The following is a 19,521-nucleotide window of genomic DNA, read 5'->3' as shown; positions in this document are numbered from 1 at the left end:
GCCCCGTTAGGGGAAAAATCTACCGCTAGGCCTCCTAGTCACCCGGTACGAGTAGGAGAAAAATCTACCGCTAGGCCTCCTAGTCATATGGCACGCCCCACTTCGCTGGACATTGCCGAAAGCATGTCTAGGATTGCTTCGGCAGTGGGGCTGAAGGAGAAGTCTAAAGACCCAACAAAGCGCAAAGAGCGGGCTGCGGACACGTCGAAAGGCACGCCGCAACAACCCAATGCTCAAGAGGACTAGGAGGATAGTCGGGGGGCCTTTGGCTAGCACTATTGAAAACAAATTTAGGCACTATAGGGAGGGAAATGTAGATGTTCCACCCATGGATCCTTCTGGGTCATCTAAATGGGCCAAAGAAAAATGTGAAGGGTGCATGGACTAAAATGTACTAAAAAACACTCTGGATACAGCAGAGACGGCAGGAAGATCCCTAGCTCAAGGCACACTGCTCAAACGGCACGCTTGGCTTCGAAACTCAGGCTTCAAGGCGCAGACCCAAGCAGCTCTTATTAATAAACCTATCGAGGAGTCAAATCTCTTTGGTAAAGCAGTCGACGATGCTCTAGAGACTGCCAAAAAAGAGAACTTGACTCTTGAGTCCTTTCAGCAAATCACCCAAAAACCCTTCCCCCAGAGGGGAAGTAGCACCTGCCGGAACTTTCGAGGCCAATCCTGTTCCGCACAAAACCTGTACAATACGGGAAACACCTGGAACTCAGGACAAGCATCCAGCACGCCTGCCAGCTACCCATCAAGGGGTCAGCAGCGCGCTAAAGGCAGAGGCCCCAACTCCAGGGGAGCCACAGCCTCCGGTCAGAAATGACCTACAGATCCAGGTCCCCTCCCATGCCACCCCGGTCGGGGGCCGCTTAACATCTTTCCTTTCGGCATAGGAGGGGATTACATCAGACCAGTGGGTTCTCAAAACTGTCGCCCACAGATACTGTGTGGAATTTGCCCGACCCCCACAATTCTGTGTTAGACGTGCGCCCAGCGAATAAATTTGTAAAACCTCAAAAGTTTCATATGGTAACCCTGCAGGAAGTAATCCCCCTGTTGAAACAGGGGGATTACATGGCAACACTGGACATGAAAGATGCATACTTTCATATTTCAATGTTGCCAGCGCACAGAAAATATCTAAGGTTCATGATAGAGGACAGGCACTATCAATTCAAAGTACTCCCCTTCGGCATTGCCTCGGAGCCAAGGGTGTTCACAAAGGTTCTGGCAGTAGCGGCAGCACACCTGCGCAAACTATCCGTCCTGGGTGTACCCTTACCTCAACGACTGGCTCATAACAGGGGACACCTACGAAACATGCTGTCATGACCCTTGCCCCTGGCCCTCACTGTCAAATCAGCCTTCCAGTTAGGGCCATGTCAAAGGCCTTAAAACTTCATCCAAGACTCTCGGAGTCAGGCTCATAACCATCACGAAGACCAACATTAGAATGGGATTATTTACTTGGGACTATTTAACTTGGGGGGGTGGGGGGTCAGCCAACATGAAGGCACACACACAGCTCAGTTACAAGGAACTGAGCTATGCGGTCTAGTCTTTTGGGTGTGACAGGCCTGGGACTATTTTACCTGGACTACTTTACCTGAGACAATTTAAACCACACCCAAACAGCAGAAAATGCTTTGCGTTATTCTGCTGTGGGCACCGTAACGCTCACCGTGTCCAGTTCTTTGATGCCATCTTACCTGAAACCAAGGACCTGCCGAGAGAGAAAGAACACTACGAAACTTACCTGGAACAGTATCCTGTCTTCAATCCATCGCTGACTTCAGTTCCACTCACCTGAAGGTACGAACTCCATCATCTGGCACTGCATGGATCCTGGAATGCCATAACCTGGAAAGAGTAGAAAGAAAGACCGCATTAATAAGCGTTTACTCCCGTTTCCTCCCGAATGAAGAAAGCCACACAATTCTTACCTGGGTAGTCATCTCCTGGTCAGTATCATTGCTGGAACATTACGGCGCTCGGCGAGGAACATCGCAACCTGCAAGGAGAGAAAAGACACAGGTTAGCAATATAAAAGGCAAAACAGTACCACGCATCGCGCATTACTCACCGGACAGCATCGCGCACACCACGCTTTCGCCTACCGGCCTATGCTCATCTTCAAACTGCATGACAACGCCAAAATACCTTTCCATACCTAAAAGGAAAGAAGCAGGACATTATTATTCGAACTAAGAGGAACATAAGATCTGCATATAAAGACTGTAAAGCAGAAAACCTACAGAGTTACAGGCCTGGATTTCCACAGTGGGGTTTGCACCAGTGAAGTAACTTGGTTGCTGCTCGCCCCCCACATCTACGCGCCCCTGCCACGAGGAGCAGGACGGAGAATCCACCTTTTACAATATTAAGACCCATCTTTAACCAGAGGCCTTACCAAGGGATCGGGAGAGGGTTTGAGACTGCAATCATCCAACCAGGGCTGGGTGGCGTCCCCGTGGATACCAGGTGAGCGTAACACATGCCTATTGAATACTCCGAAGATAATAGACCTCCTGTTCAGTCTGGGATTCTCCATCAACAAGAAGAAATCCAGCTTAGACCCCAGTCAAGTCAAGCAATTTCTAGGGGCTCTAATTCAGACAAAGGACGGCCTCATCTTCCCCTCCAAGAGGGTTCAGAACATGCTTTCTCAGATCCCTCAATATGTAGCCAGTCGGGAAGTGACAGAGCACAAGGCTATGCGCTTGCTAGGTATGATGGCATCATGCATTTATTTAGTTCCCCACGTGTGGCTGCGCATGCGTCCCATTCAAGAGTGGCTCAACAGCCAGTGGTGTCAGGCCAGCGGACAATGGGAAGATCTGGTAGTTGTCGCCAGCCCTCGTTCTCTCTCTGCAGTGGTGGTCGATGGAAAACCTCTTGAAGGGGGAAGACCTTCATCATTCCTGCAGTAGGAGTCACTCACAACAGATGCATCTCTCATGGGGTGGAGGGCTCACCTGCTTCATTAGGCAGTGCATGGAGTGTGGTCCCCACAAGTAGCATCCAACCATATATATCTGTTAGAACTACTAGCGGTATTCAAAGCACTGAAGGCCTTTCAGACACAGCTGCAGGGGACGACAGTTCTGGTCCTGACGGACCGCACCACAGCCATGTATTATCTAAACAAACCGGGGGGCACACCATCGCCAGGGCTAATCAAGCTGTCCCAGAACATTTGGATGTGGGCTCTTAAACACAGGATGTTCCTTCTGTTCCAACACGTTCCAGGAGACTCAATCTTCTAGCGGACGTGCTCAGCAGAGATTTCCCACTGCCCGTAGAATACGAATGGCATCTGCACAAAGACATTGAGCCTCATTCCGAGTATGGCGGTAGGGGGTTAACGGCACCAGTTAGATGCCGGTGCCGTTAACCCCCTACCGCCATATTCCGAGGTCCCTTAGCAGGCCCCACCAGGAACGGCTGGTCTGACTAACCGTTCTTAGCAGGACCCGTTAAGGGACCAGGGAGCAAATATTAGCGGGCCCGTTATTTGCTCCTTCCCCATTCCCATTGAGCCCTGTGGGGGCTTAAATGGGAATGGTTTTCTGAATGTGGACTTACCGGGTCCTCCAAGGTTGGAATGACCCGGTAAGTCCTCATTCAGAGACACCGGACCCTGGTCTGGAGGCAGCCATGGTGCTAATAGCACCATGGCTGCCTCCAAACTCGGAATGACCCCCATCGTCTCCAACAACTTCGCAGAATGGGGCTTACCAGGGTTCAACCTGTTCGCAACTCAGGAGAATGCCCAATGCCAAGATTACGCCTCCAGGTACCCCCAGAACCGCTCCAAGGGGAACAGACTCTGGATAACATGGTCAGGGAAATTTGTCTACGCCCCCCCACCCCCCCCGCCCCTCCTACTCAACAAGATAGTGCACAAGATGCACCAGGAACCAGTTACCATGATTTTGGTGGCCCCCATGTGGGCCTGCCAGCCCTAGTTTGCTCATCTAATGGAAATGCCCCTCCCCCCCCACCGTGATACTACCCTGCCCGTACAACATGTTGTCTCAGGACAGAGGGGAGACACTACACCCATGCCCGCAAACTCTGAACTTAGTGGTCTGGCTCCTGAGGTCATAGAGTTTGGACACCTTCATCTCCCGCAGAGCTGCATGGACATACTCAGGGAGGCTAGAAAACCTAACGCTCGTTATTGCTATTCCAGTAAGTGGAAACGCTTTGTCATCTGATGTAAAACCAAGTGCGTCCATCCCATTGACTGCTTGCCTACCCACATTGTGTTGTACCAAACTCATTTGTTAGACTCGGGTTTGGTTTTTAATTCATTAAAGGTTCATCTAGCTGCTCTATCAGCCTACACTATGTCGCAACAGAAAGTGTTGTGGTGGAAAATACCTGTTATTAAGGCTTTTATGGAAGAGGTTAAGAGAATTCACCCCCCATTTCTAACCCAACTCCCGTATGGGATGTAAATGTGGTTTTGACCAGACTCATGGGGTCTCCCTTTGAACCAATGCATAAAGTCAGTCTAAAATACCTTACTTACAAGACAGCCTTCCTAGTGGCTATCACTTCTATTAGAAGGGTTAGCGAACTACAAGCCCTTTCAGTCCTAGACCCTTGTGTTACAGTCCACAAGGATAAGGTGGTTCTGCGCGCTCATCCCAGATTTGCGCCTAAATTCATCTCGAAGTTCCATGTGAACCAATCAATCGATCTACCCACTTTCTTCCAGAATCCCACTAGCATGGCCGGAAGAAGCCTACACACACAAATGTGTGCAGGGCGGTCATGTTTTACCTGGACAAAAAACGAAACCAATGAGGAAGACAAACCAGTTTTTTGTTTGTTGCAGCTGGTGGAAAAGGGGATCTTGTCTCTGAATCAGCTATCTCAAGGTGGACTGTCAAATGCATCACATTGTTATACTCTTGCTAAGAGAGAACTGCCCTTCAAGCCTAGAGCACACACTCCTCGGGGCACTGGGGCTTCCATAGCATTCATTGCAAATGTTCCCCTTGAGTCCATTTGCAAAGCGGCAACCTGGAGTTCTGTACACACCTTTACAAAACACTGTTGCCTAGACACTCATTCTAGATCTGATTCTCAGGTGGGACAAGCAGTATCAAGACATCTTTTCACTACTGTTCCTTCTCATCATCCACCTGAAACTCCGGGTACTGCTCGCTAGTCTATGCACAGCATGTGATTCTAAGCAGATTAACAAGCATCAGAAGACATGCATTACTCACTGTAATAGCATTTCGAGGGGATTGGGTCCTCCGACGTATTCCATATCTATGACAGTAATCACCACAGCTGTGCTGCTTGGGAATATTTTCGGCTTCTGCCCCCTGCGTCAATGTCAATATGCTGTCCTTGAGGGCCTCTGTCGAGCCGACGTCACCGGATGTTCTAAGTAGGACGCACGATGTCTGTAGCGTCAGTTCCGTTTTTTCCACAAACGTGTTCGCTTCGGAGATCTCGGCGTGCCTCGGTTCTACTGAATCCTGTTCTTTCGGTTCTTCGAACCGGTTTGTTTGTGTATTAACATAATGTCTTCGGCTTCTTCCACCCCGCGGTCGGGTTTTAAGAAGTGTCGGGTTTGCGGGTCAAAGATGTCGTTGACGGACACGCACGACGCTTGCCTCTGGTGCCTCGGGGAGGACCACGATACGGATGACTGTGTCGACTGCCAGTCGCTTACATCAAAGGCCTTGCGGGAGCGTAAGAAGAAGCTGTCGGTGGGTAAGGTGGCCAAGCCCCGGAAGTGGCGATCCAATGGACTTTCGACCGACGATTCGAGGGGCGACTCTCCTCATCGTCGTGAGTCTGGGGGGGTCTCGGTCCAGGAGTCGGTCTCGCCATTCCTCTGCCTCTTCGAGACACTCACGAAAGCGCTGTCACAGGTCGCCTTCCCCATCCTCATCCGAGGACTCCGCCCGTCGGCGGGTTGCTTGTCCCAACAAGCATTCCACGCCTGAGGAATGGGATTAGTTCCAGCAGGAGATGATGGCGATTTTTCAGTGACGGGGCTCCGTTCCGTCCACGCCGTAGAAAGACGCCGGCCGTGAGCGTGCTAGAGACGCCACTCATGCGTATCGGGCTCAAGCGGTCTTCGCGACCACCGGGCGTCTTCAAGGTCCTGGTCGGACAAGATTGGTCTCTCTAGGCATGCCCATTCCAGGACCCGGTCCTCAACGCCCTCAAGAACGTCTGAGCCTGTGAAGTCTGCGAGGAAGACATTGGCGCCGTGGTCATCGAGGGACTCTCGAGGCTCCGCCTCCGAGGAAGCCGTCAACGCCATTGGCGCCCAGGCTGTCGATAGACACGCTCGGGGTTCCGCCCTCAAGGACTGTGTCGACGCCGTCAAAGTTGTCGGTGCCTTTCGAGGCTGCTTTGTCGGAGGTACTCTGTGGCACGGTGGAACCCCCCAGAAAGGCTCTGGCCAAGGCAAGAAATGTATTTGTCCCTTTTTCTGTGCCCTCCTTCCAACCTCTGGATTATATTTCTGAAGGGGATTAGGGGTCTGAGGAAGGTATGGTGCCTGATGAGATTTTTTCTGGTCATAGCCAGAATGAAGACCTGCGTCAGTCGCTGCACGCCACCAGTGGTCTGGACACCTCTCCGGAGGTGGTGTTCTGTAGGCCTGAGCCTGGCACCCATGGCGAGTCCTCGTACCGGCGCCTTATGTCGAGGGTCACAGAATACTTGGGGTGGTCGGCGCCACCTGTGGATTTTCTGCAGGATGACCTGACGGACATCCCCGACCAAGGTCCTCCGACTGACCCGGTACTGCCTTTCCATGTGGCTTTGCAAAGAAGGGTGGCAGTGGCTTGGACTGCCCCGGAGAGTCTCCCGGGAGTAGGCAAATCTTTGCCGTGAAAATACCGCCCAGCCAGTAGCGACCCCTGTTACTTAACCACGCACCCCACTCCGGAGAGTTTGGTGGTGCAGGCGGCTACGGCCCTAGCAAAGCAGGCGTCGTACCCTACCATACCTCCTGATGGGGACGGCGGGCGTTTTGATGGCTGGGCGAAGAAAGTGTTTTCTTCAGGGGGTATGGCTTTGCAGACAGCCAACTCCGTGTGTGCCTGGTCACGTTTCACGCAAACTCTGTGGAACTGTATTTCATTGGCGGCTGAACATATTTCCGAAGGGGAGGAACGCAATGGTTTTCTTGCTATTGTACAGGATGGCAAGGATGCTATGTGTGAGTCCGTTCAGTCGGGTCTGGACATGGCGGATTGTGTCAGCCGGTCCATGGCGGCGAGCACCGTAATACGCAGGTTTACGTGGTTGCAGAAGTTGGGGTTTGCTCCTGATGTGCAAGCCCAGCTCCTCAGCATGCCCTTTGATGGTGAACATCTTTTTGGCAGCAAGGCTGACGAGAGCCTTGAGAGGTTGCAGACCTCAAAAGCTGCAGCGAAGTCATTGAGCGCTGCAGTTCGCCAACCTCCGCCTTTTCCTCCTAGAGGACAGCAATGGAGGGGGAGGTTCCTTTCGCTATTACTCATTCTTTAGTAAATCGAGAGGAGCTGCAAGTCAAAGGCGCCACCGTAGGAGTGCCAGAGGTGGAAAAGAGGGTACTCGAGGTGCCAAGGCCGCTCGGGAAGTTGCCTCTTTGCTCTCAGGCACTGCTGCAGCCGCTTCAGCTCAGTCATGAGGCCATGTCCCATGGTTCGCCGATTGGGGGGAAGGCTGGCGCAGCATCTTGTAGAGTGGCGTGCCATTACTTCAGATGCGTGGGTTCTGGAGATCATAGCCCACGGCTACTGTCTTCCTTTCCGGCAGAGACCTCACGACAATCCACCAGGGAATCTTTCTTTGAAGTGTCCGGATCCGCTCCTTGCGCAGGAAATTCAGTCCCTGCTGGAGAAAGGCGCCATAGAACTGGTGCCTGTAGCGGAGATGAACAAGGGATGGTATTCCCCTTATTTTTTTATTTCAAAGAACGATGGGGGATTGAGACCCATCATGGACTTGCGCGGTTTGAACAAGCTCCTCAGGAAGGACAAGTTCCAGATGGTTACTCTTTCTCAAGTCCTCCAGGCCCTTCAACTTCGGAACTGGTTGGTGTCTCTCGACCTCAAGGACGCTTACTTCCATGTGCCGATCCATCCCAAGCACTAGAAGTACCTGAGATTCGCGGTTGGAGACTCGCACTTTCAGTTTCGGGTCCTGCGATAAGGATTGACCTCCGCCCCGAGTGTCTTCACCAAACTCATGGTGGTGGTGGCAGCGTATCTCAGGAAAGGGGGGGGATTCCCCTACCTGGACGATTGGTTGATCAGGGCGCGCTCTCCCGAGCGAGTCCTGGATCACCTGTCCGTCACCTGCCACTCCCTTCACAAGCTGGGCTTCTCCCTCAACTTAAAGAAGTCCCATTTGACGCCAACCCAGCGGCTCCAGTACATCGGAGCAGTGCTCGACACATCCCTGGGGCAGTGTTTTCCTCCCCAGGTGAGGGCTCATCACATTTAGCAGATGGTACACAAGTTTCAACCCGCCCAGAGTCTCCCGGCGTTCGAGTTCTTGAGGTTGCTCGGCCTCATGGCATCCTGCATTCTTCTGGTGCCAGGTTGCGGATGAGGTCTCTGCAATGGGCCCTCAAGATGCAGAGGTCACAGTCCTCCGGCAGGATGTCGGACCCCGTTCAGGTGTCGCCCTCAGTCGCCCAGGACCTTCTGTGGTGGGCCGTCGAAGGCAATCTGATGAAGGGGGCTCCGTTTTGGCTACCCTGGCCGGAGATAACGATCGTGGCGGACGCATCCCTCACGGGATGGGGAGCGCATGCCAACGAGTTGACAGTCAGCGGTCATTCGTCTCCATTGGAGTCCAGACTCCATATCAATCTGTTGGAGCTGAGGGCCGTCAGGCTTGCCCCGAAGGCTTCTCTGCCGACTGTGCGAGGGAAGAATGTCCTGATTCTGACAGACAACACAGTGGCCATGCACTACCTCAACAAATAGGTGGGGGGGGGGCAGGGTCACTTTCTCTGTGCAGGGAGGCGATGCAGCTCTGGTTCTGGGCCATCCAGCAGGAAGTTTCGATCTCGGCGGTTCATCTGGCCAGAGATGAAAACGAGACAGCGGATGCTCTGAGAAGGCAGAGCGCGATCTCTCACGAGTGGGAGCTGGCTCAAGAGATTCTCCGGGAGATCTTCGCCCTTTGGGGGACCCCTCAAGCAGATCTCTTCGCCTCCAGTGTCAACTGGAAGTGCGAAAGGTTCTGCTTGCGGGAATTTCCTCCAAAAAGAGCCTTAGGAGACACGTTCGTGGTGGAGTGGTCCTTCCCGCTGCTGTACGCGTTTCCTCCAGTCCCTGTCATCCCGCAATTGCTGCAGAGGTTACGGAGGTTCGGTTCCCGAATGATCCTCATTGCTCCGGCTTGGGCCCAGAGGACGTGGTACCCGGACCTTCTCGACTTGTCCATCTGCCCTCCACGTCGCCTTCCCTACCGAGACGATCTGCTCTCACGGGAGGGGGGTTAGGTTCTCCATCCAGAGGTCAGATCCTTCAGCCTTCATGCTTGGCTTCTGAAAGGCTGAGGTATAAGGATTGGGACCTCCCTGAAGACGTGATGGTGGTGTTGCTTTCGGCCAGACGGCTTGCAACGAAGTCCCTGTACTGTTGCCGTTGGAGAAAGTTCAGCGACTGGTGCAGGGTTAAGAATGTGGATCCTTTTTCATGTGACATTCCTGTAGTTCTCTTTTTTTCTTTCGTTGGCCCACAGGGGCCTGCAAGTGGGTACTGTTAAAGGTTACCTGGCGGCGCTGTCTATATTTAAGCGCTCGTCTGAGGAGTGTTCCTATTTCAAAATTCCTTTCATTTCTCAGTTTCTCAAAGGACTCACTAATGTAGTTCCGCCGTCACCTTTACAGGTGCCTGGTTGGGATTTGAACCTTGTTCTGAAATTACTTATGGGAGCTCCGTTTGAGCCTTTACATTCTTGTCCTTTCGGGCTGTTAACCCTTAAAACTGTGTTTTTAGTTGCGGTCACTTCCGCTCGCAGAGTGAGTGAGTTGCAGGCATTTTCAGTTAAGCCACCATTCACTGTGTTTCATAAGGACAGGGTTGTCCTTAGAGTTTGTCCTTCCTTTCTTCCGAAGGAGGTGTCAGAATTTCACTTAAGCCAGAAGGTTATTCTTCTGGCATTTTATCCTCCTCCACATCCTGGTAAGGAAGAGGAGAGGCTCCATAGGTTGGATCCTAGGAGAGCTTTAAGTTTCTACATTTCACGCATGTCCCAGGTCAGAGTGGACGATCAGCTCTTTATTGGTTACGCTGGAAGGCGTTTGGGACAATCTGTTACTAAGCAGACTTTGTCTAGATGGATTATCTTGGCAATTTCTGAATGTTACCGCCTGGCGGGTAAGGACCCTCCGGTAGGCTTTCGGGGCCCATTCTACTAGGGGGTATGGCTGCCTCTACTGCCCTGTAACATCTGTGAAGCAGCCACTTGTGCTTCGGTCCAAACTTTTCTATGACACTACTCCCTAGATTCTATCCATGGGCAGGATCTGGCCTTAAGGCAAGGCGGTCCTTTACTCCGCAATTTGATTGGGCATTCTAAATTCCTATATTCTAAATTCTTTTTTCCCTCCTCCATACGTTGGTACTGCTTTGGGAGTCTGTCATAGATATGGAATACGTCGGAGAACCCAATCCCCTCGAAGAACAAGTTACTCTTACCTGGTAACGTTCTTTCGATGTGATGTCCCAATGACGTATTCCATATCGCTCCCTCTCTACCTGCCCCACCACAGAATTTCTTATGCGATTGCAGCTTACGTTTCCGCAAAGCTTTCTGTGGTCATACTGGCAGTGGTTTGGTGCCACACGTTCTGGGGAAAAAACTACAACTGAGGCTACGGGCGTCGTGCGTCCTACTTATAACATCCGGTGACGTCGGCTCGACGGAGGCCCTCGAGGACAGCGTATCAACATCATCGACGCAGGACGCAGACGCCGAAAACTTTCCGGAGCAGCACAGCTGTGGTGATTACTGTCATAGATATGGAATACGTCGTCGGACCATCCCATCGAAAGAACGTTACCAGGTAAGAGAGTAACTTGTTCTTCTGATGATTGTATCTGCTTGGATTCACATGCGCCCACCCTGCCTCCCAGCTCGGGTGGAAGGAACATAGACGTCTTACTACTTTCTCTATTTATGTACTCACTCACAATAGCTTTGTGCTCCCTCATGGCAGAAAAAATACAATCGGAGGGACCTCAGCGCATGAGGGATTTTGGGTACACTACATGTCACGATAGGGATAGTGTTAGACACGCCTATGCCGACGTCCCCTTTCAGTCCCGAAAGACCAGATGCAATAATCTGCCGTGACCACTGGATGCCGGACCATATGCACAGCATGTGAATCTAAGCAGATACAATCACCAGAAATGCTATTACGGTGAGTAATGCATGTCTTATTATGCTTGTACAGTGCCTTACACTAAGGTGCTTTACAAAAATGTATGAGATGGTACAATGATTGCAAAGAGGACCTTCTGTAGTCTGTGCTCGGTATCTTTGGCTGAACACAAGGACACGGCAATAATGTATTCGGGTCTACACTAAATAATGCCATAATTACTGCTTCGTTTGTGAGGCGTTTACCAAATCAAAATGTAGCATTTGAGATATAAATGAGGAAGAGAGGAGGCCCCAGGAACACATCCACCTCTCAGAGCCTTGGAGAGCGACTGTAAATAGCCCCAAATATTCCTCTGAGGTGAATGTGAGCTTAAAAATACAATTATGTTATCAGACCTTTTTGCTACAGTACAGAAAAAATGCTCAGCCTTAGCGTTGTGATGCATCCAACCGGGCCACTAGGCAACGCACTATGAATGGACTGGTCAGGGATATTTGCATGCACTCTCCCCCCCGAAAGCCCCTCCCCGCCTCCCACCCTTATACTTTGGGAAGTGGTACACTAGCTACTTCAGGAACACATGACCCTGATTCTCATTGCACCAATGTGGTGAGACAGCCATGGTAGCGTCCCCTCGTAAGCATTACTCTGTATCCACCAATCGAGCTCTGTCCAGTACACAAACTGCATTCACAACTGCAAGATCGGAAAACAAATCCAAGTCTCCGAACTTGGCAGCTTGGCTCCTGAGGTCATAGAATTTGGGCATTTACTCTTGCTGCCACTTTGCATGGACTGTTAGGTTAGATTTCCATGTTTATGCTAAATCTCCCTCACCGATGAGACTACCAGCACTTTTTGCTGAACTTGCAGATTATTTGTGTGTGTTTCTAAGAGAATGTGAATTTTTTTCCCCCTCACCCTTTCTCTTATTCTTTTTAAGCGGTGTCCCTTTTATGACTCTCCATACTTTCGTTTTTTTTATTATACTTTTCTATAATTTTTTGGGCATCTGCATTTTATTATTGCAGCACACAGCACTTTCTTTTCAGTGTTGCTGGGGAGTCCTGTGAGCTTTTTATTTTCGCTTGGGTGCCTTGTGTGAACTGCTGTTCCCAAGGGTAGAAGGATACTTTTCATCCTGTCTACAAGCCCCATTGTGAAATCAGCACACCCCACCTTATCTGGAGTGCTAAGGATATGCATAGTATACCCTTTCTCATTGTTGCTGTAACTTTTCTGTTAGTTACTTGCCTACCTTGCAGAACACACATAACACATATTCTCAAGAGCAGGGAGAGACATGTGTATCCTCTCTACATTTTATATTGTGAGATCAGCACAGTGCACCTTATATGGGGTGCTGAGGGTATCCACTGTATACCCTTTCTCACTGCTCCTGTAACGTTTTCTGTTACAGTCGCAAGCATACAATTGTGGCAGTGGACGTGTTCGATCAACTTTTGTGTGATTTGTCATTTTTTTAATGATTTTTTATCGCAGGCTGTCAACCCAGCTGCTGTAATGCTACGGTAATGGACCAAAGGGTCACCATTCACAGTGGCTCCTTAATTTTCTTGCCATTTTTAGTGTGCTAGTCTTTTCTTGGTCCTTCTGCCATCATGGGAGGTCCTGGTTTGATTTGTGTCACCTGTGGGAACCCTTTGTGTAACCCTCTGAGGCTCCAGGGTGTCTGTGAAGACGGGAAACTAGGGAGGAGTCTGAAACTCCACAGCCCTTTGTCTTCTGGCATGCCTGCCTGGAACTAGTCCTAACTGGGAGGCTGAAAGAGAAGACAGCGCTAGCTGATTCCAGCAGCTGGCAATGCCTGCTGTGTAAGCGCTGCCTCTCCTGACCTCTTTATCTGCATGACAGGAGTCCCAAAGACGGCGACTCCGACCCTCAGACGGGTGGTGGGACCAATCGGTCTGAAATTCGACCCATCCATGCCGAGCTGTGACCTTTCTGGGCTACAAACTGCCAAAACCCTGGGACCTTGAGGCTGAGTGCTGTGCAACATCGTGCCGTAAACCAATCTCACTGAAACTTTGGTGTACTCCTGCTGGACCTCCAGAAGCCAGGTTCTACTCCTTCAAGTCCCCTCACCAGAGTGCTGGACTGAGACTGCGAGACGAATCTGTTCGACAATGACCGTTCTTCATCTGGTGCCATGAAAAGGGTGCCAAATCCTCATAGCTGTGAGAAGCACTGAAAATAATCCTTTGTTGGGAGCCGTTTCTGTCAACTGCTGCTGCACATTCACATTCAGTGCCCTTTCTTTCGCCACCACAACCAAGAATCCAAAGACCAGGTCCTGTGTTGCTGCATCGTGTTCTTAGCTCTTCTTCACTGCTAAGAGACTGTGTAGCTGAGGGTACTACTTACCTAAAGGTCTGTGTCGCTTCTTTGTGTCTAGGATGGTGATTTGTGTGTTTGGGAGTTCGCCTATACCGTTCGGCCAGGCCTAAAGCCGGAACGCAAGTAGGGTGCCTTCGACAAAGTCCCTGAACCCTTCTCCTAACTGTAGTCTGTTACTTACTTGTCTGATGAGAAATTTGACTTCCTACAGTTCTGCTTTATCCTTACTTGCCTACTGTTGGCTGCTGGACAACCAGTGCCCCCCTTCTGCCTCTGAGAAAACTCATGCCCTAGATTAGGGAAGGACTTTTAAAGTATAAGGCCTCTGTGTAGAAAGGCAAGGAAATGCTACTGCTACTTAAACAAGTGGAAGTGGTTTGTCATTTGGTCTCCAAACCAGTTGACCGCTCACTGGCAGACACTGTTACTTGCTTTTTCGCCTCGAATTCGGTTTAATTTTACTACTCTCTCAAAGCACATTTAACAGCACTAGCAGGGTCTACCACAAAAAGCGCCTATAGTCGTAATTATGGATGGTGTGAAATGCACTCCTGTTTGGGATCTTAATACAGTCCTTCCAAGACTAATAGGACCTCCTTTAGAGCCAAAGGGTTGTTGGAGGAACCTAGACATAAGAATTTTGACCCTTTGAGAGAGGCAATGCAGCTCTGGTTCTGGGCCATCCAGCAGGGAATTTCGCTCTCAGCAGTTCATCTGGCTGGAGACAAAAATGCGGCGGCGGATGCTCTGAGCAGGCAGAGCACAGTCTCTCACGAGTGGGAGTTGGCTCAGGAAATCCTTCTAGAGATCCTCGCAATTTGGGGTACCCCACAAGTGGATCTCTTCACCACCAGTGCCAACCGGAAGTGCAAGAGATTCTGCTCAAGGGAATTTCCTCCGAGAGGAGCCTTAGGAGATGCATTCGCAGTGGATTGATCATTCCCACTGCTGTACACATTTCCTCCAGTCCCCGTCATTCCTCAAGTGTTATGGAGGTTACAGAGGTTTGAATCTCACATGATCCTCATTGCTCAGGATTGGGCCAGGAGAGCGTGGTACCCGGACCTTCTAGAAATGTCCATCTTCCCTCCACGCCGCCTTCCCTACCAAGAGGATCTGTTCTCGCGAGAGGGGGGGGTCAGGTTCTCCATCCAGAGTCCGGACTCTCAACCCCCACGCTTGGTATCTGAAAGGTTGAAATATAAGGATTGGGACCTCCTGGATGATGTGATGGAGGTGTTGCTTTCGGCCAGAAGGCCAGCACAAAATCCCTGTACCATTGGCGTACGTTTTGTGACTGGTGCAGAGGACAGAATGTTGATCCTTTTCAGTGTTCCATTACTTTGGTTTTGTCTTTCTTACTTTCTTTGGCCCACAGGGGCCTTCAAGTTGATACCATTAAGGGTTACCTGGCGGCACCGTCTATATTTAAGCGCTCGTCTGAAGAATGTTCTTACTTTAAGACTCCTTTGATTTCTCAATTTCTTAAAGGACTGACTGTGTTCCCGCCGTCTGCTTTCCAGGTGCCCGTTTGGGATTTTAATTTGGTTTTGAAATTTCTGATTGGTTCTCTGTTTGAACCTTTGCACTGTTGTCCTTTGAGATTATTGCCCTTCAAGACCGTGTTCTTGGTTGCGATTACTTTCACTCGCAGAGTCAGTGACTTGCAGGCACTTTCATCTAAGCCGCCCTTTACTGTTTTCCACACGGACAGGGTTGTATTAAGGGTACGTCCTTCCTTTCTACCTAAGGTAATGTCTGAATTTCATTTGAGCCAGCAGGTGTTTCTTCCTTCTGTCTATCATCCTCCTCCTCATCCTGGTAAGGAAGAGGAGCAACTCCATAAGTTGGATCTTAGTGCTCTAAGCTTTTATGTTTCTAGGATGGCCAGGGTCAGAGTGGACGATCAACTGTTTGTGGGATATGCTGGACATCGATTGGGCTAGGCTGTTACCAAGCAGACCTTGTCCAGGTGGATTATCCTCACCATTACTGAATGCTACCGATTGGCGGGTAAGGACCCTCCAGAAGTGTTAAGAGCTCATTCCACTAGGGGCGTGGCTACTTCCACAGCCCTACAACGGGTGGTTCCTATTAGGAATATTTGTGATGCAGCCACATGGGCTTCTATCCACACCTTTGTTAAACATTATTCCCTGGATTTTATTCCACCATCTGATTGGGTACTCTAAATTCTTTTCCCTCCTCCATTTTCTGGTACTGCTTTGGGAGTCTGTCAAAGATGTGGAATACCTTGGAGGACACAATCCATTCGAAGAACAAGTTACTTACCAACTAGTAAAGTTCTTTCGATTGGATGTTCATCCAACCTATTCCACATTGCCCTTCCAGCCTGCCCCTTTGGAGAATTTCCTATGCGATTGCAACTTACGTTTCCGCAAGGCTATGTTCAGTCAAGCAGGCATTGGATTGGTGCCACACATTATAGGGGGAAAAAACATAAACTGAGGCTACGGGCGCCGTGCGTCCTATTTATAACATTCGGTCATGTCGCCCTCGAGGGACATCGACCTGACGCCATCGACGCAGGACGTCCTCTGTCAAAAATGTTTCTGAAGTGTACAGCTGTGGACATTACATGTCAAAGATGTGGAATACTTTGGAGGAACATCCAATCGAAAGAACGTTACCAGTTGGTAAATAACTTGTTCTTCGCAGGGCTTCCCAATCTCCTCTGGCCTTCTTCCAGTCTTGTTGTAATCTGATTTAAATAGGACGTCTGCCCATTCAGGTTTTTCAAACTCCCGCAACCATGCCGAATTCCTGAACCTTGATTATCAAAGTCTGTACCTTTTTAATTGCACTCTCTTCTCGGGCTCATTCACTTCCTTGCTTTTGCTCGTCTCAGCAGGAATACGGCCTCCCTTCTGCAGTCTGGGCTTGGCATCTGTTGCAAGGCTCCAGCCCACCGCAGCTTTTTTGTGGTTGCTCCTCTAGATGTGACAGTTGCTTCTCTATATTTTTCACAACCATGGCTCCCCGTTGATTGGGACGCTAGCCTTCCAGTGTACAGCTAATGATTCACTTGCTCTCCACGCCACTGCTGGCACTGCCCTGCAGGGAGTCTTCTCGTCAGAGGCTCGCCTTTGCGTAGGAGTCACACTCCTCCCTGCATAGGGGTTTCTTCCCAATTCAGAGTTTCTCTTGCTTTTGTATACGTCGTCGCAAACAAAAAAGGCATGTCCTCCTTATTTGACTGTGGAGTTCAGGTGAGATCCAGCATTACCTAAAGCCAATGAGATAGGAGCAATGTCACTGTTTTGTGGTTTCAAAACAGAAGCAACCGTCTTTCCAGTTCCCATATAGGCACACAACATGCGTTGAACTGTTGGTTCCTTATCGTAATGGGAGTGTTTGTCCCTAAGAGGGGAGTTGCTGCCAGTGAGGGCCCATGTGCCCAGACCCCTAGGGGAAGGGTCTTGCTTAGCAGGCTCACCTCCCTAGCCTCAAAGGGGATGGCTCCCCTCTGGGGAGATGGGCTAAATTGTCCAGATTTGTCACAGTAGCCATTGGGGTATTTATGGGTTTTGTGAAATCCTGTTCTGCCATTTTGTGCTTTATTGCTTTCCTTTGTCTAGGTGGCCACGAAGTAGGCTTAAAATGGCTGGTCTGGCCAAAAGGGATTTTTGTGAGGGCATCATGGCAGCTGCCATATTAGTCCAAACTGGTTTAGGCAAGGCATAAAATAACTGTTATTGCATCGCAATTTGCGATGGGATACCAGTGAATTGCGTTTCATGTTAATCTAGTTTGTCGCAGTAACTGCAACATTATTTTTGAACTGTTAACTGTGAATATTAAATAACAGTGGTAAATGTGTTTATGGATAACCAATACTTGCTCATGGCAAATGGTAAGTCAGAGCCCTTTAGGAATGGTGAGGGAGGGGCAGGGGTCAGTTTTGGGGGCTTGCTAGAAGCAGATGAACTGCTAATGCGAACAGCCGACATCTCACATGCTCCATAACATGCTGGCCCATGCTCATTAGTTAAATGCTCAACTTTGTTCTGTATGGGTGCCAGCTTTGTCTTTGACCGGATGCCTCAGCTGTGAGAAACAGCAAGGTTGTGTGGACGGCTAATTATAGTCGGGCTCTGTATTAATGGTTCTAATGCTCACTATTGTCCCGTGCTGCAGGCTGTCTTGGTAAGTGCTTATGTGGTTAAATTGGGTGCGGCTGATGTTGCACACATTCTCTGTGAAATGCCATGACTCCCAAAGGCTTGAACAACAGTGCCCTTCCCACCTGTCCCATTTTCTTTTAAAGTTAATGGGAAGGCTGGTCCTGCCTGTGAAGTCCGCTTTGCCAAGTATGGGTTCAATTTGTTTTTGATGCATGCCTCAGCTAGGAAAGGTAAGTGGGGAGGTGTGAGGCTGTTGTAATTCTAGCCCTCCTCTGATGGATCCCCTGTTGGCTGCAGGGAGTGAGAGGGGGAGGGAGGTGCTGGAGTGGACCTGCGTTATTAGCCTGTTTGACAATCCCTGGATAAATTCCTCAGCATGAAGACCGGGTGAGGAGGGAATAGCTAGTTACATGTCCTGTGGACACTGATTGTGTTCACAATAGAAAGTTTTTATTTTCAAATATGAAAATGTCAAGTGGTCCTTCTGTGATCATAGCTTAATAAATAGCAAAGCGGAAGGCATAAAAACTGCCAAAGAGAGTCTTCAGAGATTCTTTACATCAAATAGTCTGTAAAAGAGCAAAAAATGCCTTGTCACCTGCTGAAACAACTGTCACTGTCGTTGTGTGCTTTTGAGCACTTTGTGTTTGCGTGTGCGTTCATCTCTGTGGTGACCACTCTGATGGCCAATGACTGCTGTGCTCAGTTTTTCTTCACTTCCACACCACCCCAAAAATAGGCAGGATCAGTGTGTTATTGTTAGTTTAAAGCAACGGGACAAGCTTGCCAAGAAAGTCAGGGTTAACCCTCAGCAATTAGATCTACAATTTTACCTCTCACATTGGTGGGATCATTCTGCAATTGATATGTTTTTACATTGCAGAAGTGGATTGGCATGTGTATATTCCACTTGTAAGATTGCTGGTTAGATGATCTTATAAATGGAATTCAGATCAGATTGCTAAATGCCCAGTATCGTGTTTGACATTAGTTTTGTCCCAATATTTAGGGCTGGTACTAGTCGGTCAGAAGATGTGCATTACTTATAGGTATCATCAGGAGGGTTTCATGTGATTATGCCGCATTTTAAAGGCTGACTACCAAAAAGACAGACTATTTTCGGCTGATTTTGTGCGGCCTTTAAAACATGGAATAATCACTATTTTGGGGGGTTTCACTCTCCAAGCCCATCTTTCCTCCTGCATAACACGACATATTCAAGCACACACATGCGCTCGCTCACCCGCCCCATTATTTCCACCCAAGAAACACTCTTCCACGACCCCTCTACAAACAAACTCGCAAACAAATACACCAAAACACACGTAGACACACACCTCCCTCCCCACTAAAAACACCCAGCATACACACTAACACTTAGTTCAGAACATACTCCTACATCCTGTCTCCTTTCCTCCATACTTGTGGGGGGACATTCCATCCTTAGGGACGAGACCGGAGCACTTTCAATAGCTTCAAAAAATGAAATTGTCCTTTTATTTTTACATTGAGCCACCGCACGTGAGCGCAGCCTGCCTTCCTGAGCTCTGAATCGCCCTTCAGTCCTTTTCTGCGCACGGTCAAGGTCGGACGCACATGTATCACAGGGAATATTTTATTTTTGTTCCCTTGTCC

At 49.6% G+C, this 19,521-nt stretch overlaps 1 protein-coding gene across 1 annotated transcript in view; it reads left to right on the top strand.

The window, feature by feature from the left end:
- OXA1L (OXA1L mitochondrial inner membrane protein) overlaps positions 1 to 19,521 on the top strand; it is a 293,484-nt gene that overhangs the window by 251,216 nt on the left and 22,747 nt on the right. The window lies entirely within an intron of this gene.

Source organism: Ambystoma mexicanum, chromosome 13 (genome assembly GCF_040938575.1).
Source record: "Ambystoma mexicanum isolate Mex_15411 chromosome 13, UKY_AmexF1_1, whole genome shotgun sequence".
In the NCBI taxonomy this organism is placed as follows: domain Eukaryota; kingdom Metazoa; phylum Chordata; class Amphibia; order Caudata; family Ambystomatidae; genus Ambystoma; species Ambystoma mexicanum.
Note: the sequence above shows the minus strand (reverse complement) of the source record. Positions and strands in the feature narration are given on the sequence as shown.